This window comes from Varroa jacobsoni, unplaced genomic scaffold, assembly GCF_002532875.2.
Source record: "Varroa jacobsoni isolate VJ856 unplaced genomic scaffold, vjacob_1.0 scaffold_245, whole genome shotgun sequence".
In the NCBI taxonomy this organism is placed as follows: domain Eukaryota; kingdom Metazoa; phylum Arthropoda; class Arachnida; order Mesostigmata; family Varroidae; genus Varroa; species Varroa jacobsoni.
The window spans coordinates 255,800-266,928 of record NW_019213147.1 but is presented as its reverse complement, the minus strand read 5'-3'; the positions used below and the strand labels follow the sequence as shown (position 1 = coordinate 266,928).

The window sequence follows — 11,129 nt, the reverse complement described above, 5'->3', positions numbered from 1 at the left end:
AAAAGTCGCGTAACAGCTGGGGCGGGAGGGTGTGTCGGGGGTCGTTTTACATCTGTTAAAGTACCAGGAGCTGTACAAATGGTCGCAACACATTTTCAATGGAGCCACCTGAATACTCCTGTAACGTTACATTACAATGCCATAGTGATTAAAAATAAATAGTTCGAATAATATAGTTCGGTAATACGCTGATAGAGTTGATGACCGTCACTATTTGAACATGCTTATAGTTTGTTTCCAACGTTTAGACAGGCGCTTCTATGAAGTTTTCTTGATGCGTTTGCTTGACGCATCGAGTCATTTCGTGCTCTATAAATAGTTTTCGCACGAAGCATTGATTCTTGATACCCGACAAGCGGCCCATGGGCCCCAAACCCAATGATCATGATGGCCGCTCTATTGAATCCAAGTAACCTATTAATTTATTTAAAATGAGTCCTTGTTTCCAAACGCTACGTCCCGATTGTACGCCGCAATTACCTTCGGGGAATCTCTATCTCAAAGGAAGCGTTCGGCGAGTAGGTGTTTTTCCAATGGCTTTTAGTACCATAATTAACATTTCATTTTCCTCCTAAATCTATCATTTTTCGAAATATTGCAAATGTGTCAGGCAACCTAAATCGTTGCATTGAGAGTAACGTACCTTTGAACCTTTGCATTTTCCTATATTTTCTGGTTCGTTATCTATAGCTACGTTCATCAATGGTACAAACTATGTTGACATAGTCAATATATATAGAACCAGTATAAAGTAGTAAGGTATACGATAATAGATAATCAGTACGAAATGTTAACGCGTACGCTTTACAGGTAGTCATCTTGTGATATTACACGAGCACTTATTGTGATGAATTTTTACGAAAAGTACCAGAATGCCAAAAACGTTGGTCTGGAGTAGAGAATTAAAAGAAATTAGTGCAAAAAATTATTGATAATCTGAGCGTATCCAAAAGGATACGTGGGAAAGGCGTAAAATTGACATACGCTCTCAGTGACGCAGGTAATATTTGGCTTGCGAAACGCTGGTGGGCATTTTCGACCTTAATATCGCCGATACAGTCTTTGTAGATATAAACTAGATAGAATAACTCATAAATCTGCTGAAATAAGGGATCACAAACCAAACGCATTAAACGAGAAGCGGTCGGCGACAAGCTGTATCTGAGGAGGGCGCTTCATCGAGCGACCGATGAGAAATTTACGACTGTGTTTATTTTATAGATGTGCAGACATACGTGTGATATGATAACTAGTTCTTATTGAATATTCTCAATTATACTTCCGCCTATAACGTAGTATCAGAAACTCATAGAATTGATGGTGCCTGTTAGAAATACGTTGCATAGTTACAACTTTTTTTTTTATTGCAATAAGTCTCCACATCTCTCGCCGCCTTAAAAGGTATAAAAGTAGAACCTTCGATCTGTTAAAGGACTTTGTCCGAGTTGGCTTTGATTTTTATTACATTATCTACAGAGGAAATGCACTCTCTCGGTATAAAAATAGTGTTGTCTTCACCTATGAATTGCCTTACGTATACCTACCTGATATCTTGCTATTGTATTTTTGTATAGATATTTACCTATTAATATTAGATTGCCACCGTCATTTAGACTAGTTACTAGTTAGGGTGGTAATGCACACAGGAATATATACATGTCTATAATAGAATTGTCTACGAGTAAATGTAAAACTTGGCCAGACACAAAATTTAGGTAGATTTCTATGAACTATATTTAGATTTATAATCAATGTGTCGTATATAAAATGTAAGATTGTATTTCCATCTGGATCCTAAATTGAGCTAGTATGTTTGCGTGGAGCAGTATAGTGTAATTAGGAGCATATCGCCCTACAATAGATAAACGAATTAATGTAACTTTCTACTTGCTGATTTGTAGATAAAGTATGTATCACCACTTTTCAGCAGACTTTTCTGGCGACAAAGGCTTCAAATACGAGCCAGCTGACCAACTGCGGTAATGCCCAAGTATCCTGATACGCATGCTCTTCTGTGTTAGCTAGTATTGTATCCTTAACGCTTCCATTGCTGTAACTCAGTAACCATCTTGTGCGCACCATATGCTTATTCTTCCCATAGACATTACTGAAACAGGACTTCTCAGCAGGCTACTTCTTTTCTATTATTCGGCACTACTCAAATGGTTGTGTATCGGAATTGTCATTGAAATTTTACTAGAGTTACCAGGATTACGCAGAAGCCTCTGACATGGCTTGGCAAAACCGTGTAAGTGCAACGTACTCGGAGAAAAGTTACAGCGAATTACGTTTTGACAAACTCAACATCCATGATTTTTGTATATATAAACTTTTATTTCCAGGCAAGATTTGTTGTCAATGCTAACACGGCTCTTTGTTCGTAGTGAACTCTGCGCCGGCGTTAAAGGGTCGTTCCCTCCTTGAGATATATGCGGGCAGATAACCTTAAGGATGTATTAGATGTATATGTACATGTATTATTATCCTAATTACCGGCTGAACTCATGAAAATGTCTTTGAACTTTCCTCCAATAAATTGTATCGACTGATAGCTTCTTGATGGCGCTTTGCTCAAGGAGTGCAGCCCATTATTTACGTAATAAGTCGTCTTATTCTGTTGTTTGAACGTCAATTAAACTTAATCCCTTGAGGGTTGCAGGATTTATGAGCGAGAACAGTAAACTTTTAGTTTGAACGTATAATGCGTCATCCGAAAGTAAACCTTCTACAAGCTATATTCATTGACTATAAATGAGTCCCAGCTAGACTCGCTTGAGCGGGCGCAGCTACAGGATTCCTGCAAACGAGGCCAGACATAAGCAGACAGTATTTATAATGATCAAAAGCATGTAGGCGACGAACGTCAGCTTGAGTGAGATATCCACGTTGTCAGTAGAACAATAAGCACTAATTTATAGAGGGCAAACAAGCACAATTCCATCATTCAGTAGGCACTTTTCATTGCAGCCTATATCTTTTTGATACTAAGTAAACCATGTGACCAATTTGTGAGATTAGATGCTGTGCTGCTCGATCATATAATGCTGTACCCTATCTAACCAATTATGTAAAGAAAAGTGTAGCATTTAAATGAAATGAGGCGCGAAATAGGTTGACAAATATAAGCGAAATAAAGATCAACGGTACAGTAAAATGAACAAGAAAGAGTTAAAAATGCTTACTTTAAATAAAATTAAAAAACTTTTGCGGACGTTTTTAATTCACATAAAAATCAGTTACGTATTTTTTCGCGTTTCAATGAAAATGCTTATAGAGTTTGCTAGGAAATACTAACAGGCTACGTCTATTGGTCAGAACAAAGCATTCAAACGGTAAATTTAGTTATAGAGCCATTCATAGTCGATATATCGATTCAAAACCATAATTGATAACAGCACCTTTCCCAGCAATATCTATGATATCAAGCTAATGGCACGAAGGTGACCGGCTTGGGCTCTCGGCACACGTTCGAAACGACACCATGATCCTCTCTTTAACATTTCTAGCTTTAACAACCTATATGATATGGATAGTCATGTAGTATAGATCTAGTTTTTGGAAAATTTCATTTAGTGATGTTAAATGGTATAAAAAGGGTAGGGCGTTTAGTGGGTAAGTGTTCTCTCCAGTAATATCAGCGTTTCGGATGCGTAATAGCGAGCGGCACAGTCCCTTTAAAAGTATATATTATCCAGATCGAGCTTGCTCAGCTTCGGCCACACAGCGTCTTTTACTATCTTTTGTTAACGAGAACCATCAGCAGTTACGTGAAAGCAAACGCTTCGAAAATACTTCCTGCCTGGGGCCCACGCCATACAACAAGGTTGTCCATAAAATGGGGTGAAATTCTGGTACAATACCTCCGATCTGAAAAGATGATCTTCTGTACAAAATTAGCAGCTGTACAGCGTGTGTACGTGCGACGCTTCGCATGATTTGCAAACTTAAGCTTCTGGGTTAGCCGTCAACTTTTAGGACGTAAGTTGCATTCCTTCACATGTCTTCAGTTACTGTACTAGCGAGCTAATTCGTGCACTCTCAATGTAGCTTCAATGCATCTGAAGTCTGTCCAGAGGACGATTAATAGCGTCTTCGAGTCTATGACATGCCTAAATTGTCGCGCATGATATTTTCGTATGCACTAGGCCTCGAAACAAACATTTTTCTAAAATAGCTTGATAGATTCATGATTTAGGTTTATAGTAAAAGGTTATTATACGCCGATTCTTGTGAGCAGTATTTCGGTTATAGCGAAAATACCCTCAGGTCGTGAATGGATGACATCAAAATTGTACATACAGTTTTATAGAGCCTGCACCCCTAATCGGCACTCTGTAAATAAACGTCTTTATTCGCGAGCTGTCCTCGTTTCGTGTTACCCGCAGGGTGAATGCAGATACAATTCAGCTTACACTCCTTATAAATCCACATTCTACACGTACTTCAGGAGAGATCGCAATCGGTGACCAATAGACGATGAGTACCTATCCGGGTTCAATCAGGACTAAATATTTAGAACATCGTCCTAACCTTATCCTGCAAACGATTAAAGGAAACCAAATAATAAATGCTTAACTTAACCTATCCAAACTTTATCCGAATTTAGTTGTAAAGCTTATTTTGAATTTGGCAACTTATACGGCTGTTCGCTCATATATAGAGCTTTTCCTGTACCTGTTTCAACTCAAGTGCTTACTTTCTAAAACATGTCTAAAAAAAAAAGTATATATGCTTTGCCATCCTGATATTATGTCAAACAAGTGATTCTGAGCACTTATTCACACAATAAATAAGTACAACTGTTAAAACAATATCTCAAAAAGATATAAATATATATTAATAATACTTAAACGTAATTATGTACCGATTTGAATGCTTTAAAATTCTGCACAACAGTTCCGTTATAGGATCATAAGTCATTGTGTTCGTCATAACCGTTTGTTTGGCAAAAAAAGTTTACCGTACCCTTGCAATGCGGATAAGGGCTGTCGCCTTCAGTGAACATGAGTAAGGCTCAAGGGAACTAATCCTACGTATGGACCAGCTCAGGGTACAAGTAAAATCCTGTTGTATTTATACCGATAACTTGAAAACTGCTATCATTTCTTGGGTCGCGATATCTTTAATTAATTTACTGTTATTATCCGCAGCAATTATTTTCCTTTCGCTATACTCTATACGTCTTACAGAGCATTGTGTAATGTTTCACATGATAATTGTAAAGTTCTAACGCTTCAGATGGTCCCTGCATCCCGTATAGGCGATCGAAACATTTAAAACCATACTACATACTAAGCGTCCATGTGACATCTTTGTCATGGCTAACGAGCATGTACCTGGAACGGGGAAACATTTGTCGTACCGAAATGGGGATGATTTTCGTACCGGCCAGAAACTGAAAATCATGGTATAAGGATGCTAACTTATATACGTGAAACATAACATTACGGTAATCAATGGAACAACCAATGTTTAAGATATTTTTTTTCTCTAAGAATATTCTAGGCGTATGGTAACCAGGAATATTGTGTTTCTTCTACTGATGGTAGATAGAGTAGACAGAGCTAGACCATATTAGTTAATGCGTGTAAAATGTTGTATACTGCTTACGGCTACAGTAAATACGTGAAAGCAGAAGAGAAAGGGGGGTAAGCTTACTTCTTCATATAACATTTAATTAACTGACATTTAGCCGTCAGATTCGAACACTTTAAAAATGCATACATTGTTTAAATTCTATGTAATGCACGATATGAAAGCACGTTCGCACTGCCGTCACTGATCGAAAGCTTCGATAGCTTCTGTAAGCGCAAAGCTTCTGCTTTGTATATAGGAGCCCTTTATGGAGACGTTAATAATTTACAATTATTATATATATTATATAATAATAATTGCATTGACTAAGTTAATGCCGTAACGCGCTTAGGTTGTCACCCTAAAAAAAAAGCCGATAATCGCCCGATTAAGGAAGCTACACCTTAGGCATTTCATTAATCTACTGCAGAATGCCAAGCTCAAAATATCTCTAGCTCTATTAATTTGATTATTAAATTATAATATAATTACATTATAATAATAAATTCGCTATAGCTATTTTTAAATGACTTTTAGAAGTAGAAAGTTACTTGAGGAGATTTACACACACACACACACACAGTTTAAAGGATCGATCGGTTAGCAACTATAAATGGAAGTTCCTTCAAATGAATAGAGGGCTTTCTGGAACGTTTGTTCAAACATAGATCAATAATTTTCTATTCTGTAGAATCTAAAAATAGAGACCTTCTGAAAAGACCTGTGCTTTGAGAAGTGCATCTTTTGTTGTATTGCCCTCGATGCGAACTGCTACGATTGCTCATATGCAGTAATATTAGGTAGGATGCCTCTGGTTGAAAATAAACATTGCTTTAGGTTCCTACATTACGCTATTTTTATAATTCTATGAATGACAGAAGTATATTTATTTAAAACTAAGTGATGCACCTCATACGTTGTCCCCGTTCTCAGTTATCGCGATTCGCTGATAAATACGCATATCGGAGATTACCAGCACTCATTGACGGTTAAAATGATAGCCTTTGAGGCCTTGCAGGCTTGAACTGTGTTCAAAATACTCCAGTAACAATAAAGCATTTTGGACACGTTTCCAGAAATGGGTTCTGGGCTCAACTGGATGCCTATACGCGCGTATTAGCACAGTTAATGATACCCATACTAGTTAAATTTCGCTATTGTTTTTGAATAATCCTTGCAGATACGCAATAAGGACGATTAGGCTGCCCGAACGAAAATCTGAACCTAACTCCGGTTACTTTTCAGCCTGTGATGCGGTCTTGTTATTTATAGCACTTCTAGACTTGCACGCTTTTGTACGCTGTCCAGCTCAAATGTATCTAACGCTTAACTTACTGAATTCTGCTTTATTAGCATTTAACAACGGCTCGGTTATTTCTAATCAAGTTACGAGCCAAATTATAATGGAAACGTAATATCATATTTTATGGCTGATATTCGTACGGCCATTGCGTAGCATTAGACACGTCTATTGCGTTAACATCAGAGAGTAAAAATGGGCGATCTGTATCCTTTTCAAGCTTTAAGACTCTGTTTCACGTACAAAATTTCTGTCCTTATGCTAGGATACATGTTAGTAACATGGTTAAGGTAAACTTAAAAAGCTTGAAGCCGTTCAAGTCGTGTTTTTGCAAAATGATTCTTTTGTAATGATCGATGCTTTGGAGAGCTAAATAGTTTTAGGGCTCGCAGAAATCTTGTTACAATCTCATGAATTAGATAAAATTCATTTATGAACCAATGGCCGTAATTTGTATATTAAGCGTACTTTACAGCGCGTAATGTTGTTCGGCTCGACAGAGCTTATTCGATGTAGAAATATCATTGCTAACCCACTGTCTAATTGTATCCATCGCTATACATCCAGTCAACGTAAAGCTTGATAAGGTTACACTATTCAAGAAAAACGACGAAATGTTTAAGCGCAAATTGGGAAAGAAGTTTAATTAGCACAAAACATCTTCTGGCTGACAAATCAGCTATGGCGATGAATATACCTATTGGGATAAAAGCCGAAACGGCCACATTGACGGAACGCTGAGATAGCGACATATTGACGCAGAACCAATGTTTCTAAATTCTTACGCGTGCAAGTATTGTGCCTACACAATCTGTATATATAGGACTAACCGACTCGAAAGAAAAATGCTACGATACTCAATAGCCGCCATTCAATGAATATCTTTCTCAGGGATTGATCTGCCCACTATTTTAACAGTTGGTGCATGAGTAGACTTGTCCACTATCTCGAACCCGTTCTTTCGTTGTCAGTAGTCATCAAAATACAGGCGGCTATATAGCGGCGAAACACAGTCTACACTAGATATTACAGATCAGGCATATTTCTATTAGATTTGAGAAATTTGTACATTTCGTACATAAGGTTAAGAACAACATTTAAAATAGGATATGGCCTTATGGAAACCGGTGTACTGACCTTTCGTAAGCGATGATTCTTGTACGAGCGCACTATCAGTTGTGCAAAGTCATTCTTATCTCGTTATTGGGTATATCTGACCTCTGGCCAACGTTGAATTCGAGTACGAAAAACGTGAATGCCAACAGCGATACTCTTGATCACTCTACGATGCCATAAAATCACACTACACACATTGCTTTCATTTTATGCATTTTTGGTATCTTTCGTCTACGTCACTGGTACAGGTGCCTGAAATGAAGATCTGTTAGCTAATCGATAATAGCACTTACAATATAATCAGGTCTTAGGAACAACAGAAATTATGCTAATATCTCAGAATCGATATAGCTAGCGTTGGCAATTACCGCTATATTATAAATAGACCCTCGACCGAAGCATAAGCGTATCGAGCTATCAAACGACGAGTCTCAACCCGGTAAGGACCCATCCAAATGTGTCCTCCCGCCACCGTGAACATTTTTTAAAATAAAATACACTAATTAAGAGGAATGATGCACAAGAACATAGCATGTCCTAGTTATTGATTACTATAATTAGCCCTTTCATTGAATTTATCTCAATAAATACGGGTTATTTGTCGTTAGCAGATCATTACATTTTTACCAGGGTTTAACATTACTGCAGATTCTGGATTTCAGTCATACTCAAAAGCTCTCAATCCATATACAGTAACATAAAAACAGATAGGTCACAGGTACCTGGCGTTTCAGCAAAACGCACAAACAAATGCCGTTTGCTGGGATCCAAAATTAGTATTTCCACTTCTGGTTTTGAAAGGTGCTTCTCTCAACTTTGGCTTGTTTTAGATAGACCTCTTGATTCACTTAGGGATCGTATTTCGAGTTAGTTCTTAAGCTTATATACCTGAGACAGGTAATCCCGTATATCATAAGCGTGTTTGATATACGAATATATTTATATTCGCGTGCAAAGAATCGTAATGCGGCCGATAATTAACTCTGTTCCCGTTTTCGGCCATCGAAGCAATTTTACAGAAGTCCTGTCAATTAATAAATACAGATAATTGTACATACGCAAGATTTGCAATAACGAGATTAGTTTTTCTCACCAAACCCGTAAAAAATCCGTCCAAACCAGTTTTTAAATAGGAATGTAATTTTTTTTTGAAAATGTAACAAACAAATGTTAGTTGTTACAGTTGCCATTATCAAGTTCTAAAAAGTTAAGCAAAAAATTTTATTTTTTCACATAAACTAATCTTAATGAACATAGAAAACTATGTTCAATAAGGTTAGGTTGTTGTGGGAAAATTCTTTAATTAAGACTTCAGGAACAGTTACGTGGCGCTTGCCTCGCATTTCATTATTTGATGGCCATCATATTATTTGAGTGCCTACATGTAACGTACGGAGAACCCACAATATAAGTGTAAAGCTTGAGAAAAGATTTAGGAACAGCCGAAAGAACTCTTTTTTAAGAGCTCGAAATATGTTTGCTGTGTTTTTTGTTACTAAAGAAATTAGGGACCAAGCGCCTCCTAGAAACAGATAACGAACCGTTTTTTAACAGACTTCCGAGTTTCTCGTATAACCTACAAGTACACGGACGGCTAGAAATCCAAAAACTTTCCAAAAAAAATTAGGTCAAGCCCGAAACGAATATGTTCATTTCCGACGGTGCAATTCGACCTTTAAAGGATTTCATGTGAGAAAGAATGCTTTTGTTTCATCCAACAAAATGGTACAAAGTCTTTTGAAATGTGCACTCGTTTCATTATAGTTTACGCATTATCGCATGCAAACGCCGAATCAGCAAAGGCCTTAACAGCAATTTATCCACCCAAAGTAAAACGCATAATGAAGAAATTATGTAAAAATTTATTTATAATATAATACCATATTTGTAGTTCAACTTCAAAATTATTCACCTACATTATTTCTGGTTGAACCATATTATTCAGCACCTGCTTTTTCTGGGATGAGATAACTTTGATTCGATCAAAATCCTGCAACTAGAACGTGCCATCACCGCAAAAAGTCTAAGATCGAATCTGGTCTTGCGGGGATTCCTCCCACCGAGCAATTGCCTGCCTTGTTCTCTCTAATCATTTTTTCAACTCTATCGAGGGTTGTGTCGATCGCTCTGTATGTGTCTTTAATGGCCTCTCCCATGTCGAAACGACCGTCGCTGACGGCGTCGTACACGGCAGCCTTGCCATTTTCCAAGAGTTCGGTCATTCTCAAACCACCAATCTCTATACTAGTGAGAACCATAAACAGAGATTCTTGAGTACTACCAAGAATCTCGTGTTTTTTCTTGTGGATATAAGATTGCTTGCAATTGCTATTGCCAGTCGCTACTATGGCTGTATGCATGATAGCTTCTACTAATGCGACTGTTCTAATAGCGTTGTTTTTAACGTCACGCAAAACTTCGTTGATGCTAGAGGCGATATTGTCAATCTCCTTTTTCGTAACTTCTTGAACGTTCTTAATGGCTAATTCGAGTTTGTTACTTGCTTCAATTGTGGTTATCCTCAGCTCAGTCCTAGACGCTTGTGTGATGCTAGAATTAACAAAAGAGCACCCGGACTCTATAGGACACGTGTCAATGTAGGTGCTTTGAATCGCCTCAGCACGATATTTTTGGGATCTGATCAATGGCTCATTGAGGACCTCGTGCACTGAATTCAGAGCTTGCTGGCAAGCGCCAGCGTGCATCACCAATTTGATGATAAATAGACGAAGTGTTAACATTGCAGTGAGAAGATTTGAGACACTAGTTGACGGCTTACCCGAAAACAGCAGCTGCTTGTAGCGGAACTATCGCACGGGCTACTAAAAGCCGGTAGGAGCTGTAAGTGAACGTCGAAATCAGCTGTGCAAACAATTAATAAACAATATACTTAGTGCTCCAAACGGCTTCAGTCACACATAGGCGAAAGCCAGAGTGATAACTCACTTTGGATAAAGTTCCCTTCAGCAGAAACAGTACACGCTAGACTGCTAGAGGCAAGAATATATTTGATATATAGAATATACATTTAAAGAGGGTGTAACGAAGAAAGCACCGAAAACCTCACAGCTAAACAGCTTATGCTTTACCATATATACTTAGCGATTTTTCCTTATTTTTTTTTTTCATAGTAAGGGTA

At 37.8% G+C, this 11,129-nt stretch overlaps 2 long non-coding RNA genes across 2 annotated transcripts; one reads left to right on the top strand and one right to left on the bottom strand.

Annotated features, from left to right (window-relative positions):
• The first annotated feature begins 6 nt into the window (after nt 1-6).
• On the top strand, nt 7-3,205 carry LOC111258558 (uncharacterized). The gene is made up of 2 exons (XR_002679063.1): nt 7-1,979; nt 2,343-3,205. It is a non-coding gene; the product is annotated as an uncharacterized LOC111258558 (long non-coding RNA).
• Nucleotides 3,206-3,295: 90 nt separating this feature from the next.
• Nucleotides 3,296-11,128, bottom strand: LOC111258559 (uncharacterized). Its single transcript, XR_015310191.1, has 3 exons — nt 10,770-11,128; nt 8,012-8,242; nt 3,296-5,395 (listed from the first exon to the last, which is right to left on the bottom strand). It is a non-coding gene; the product is annotated as an uncharacterized LOC111258559 (long non-coding RNA).
• Nucleotide 11,129: the final 1 nt, after the last annotated feature.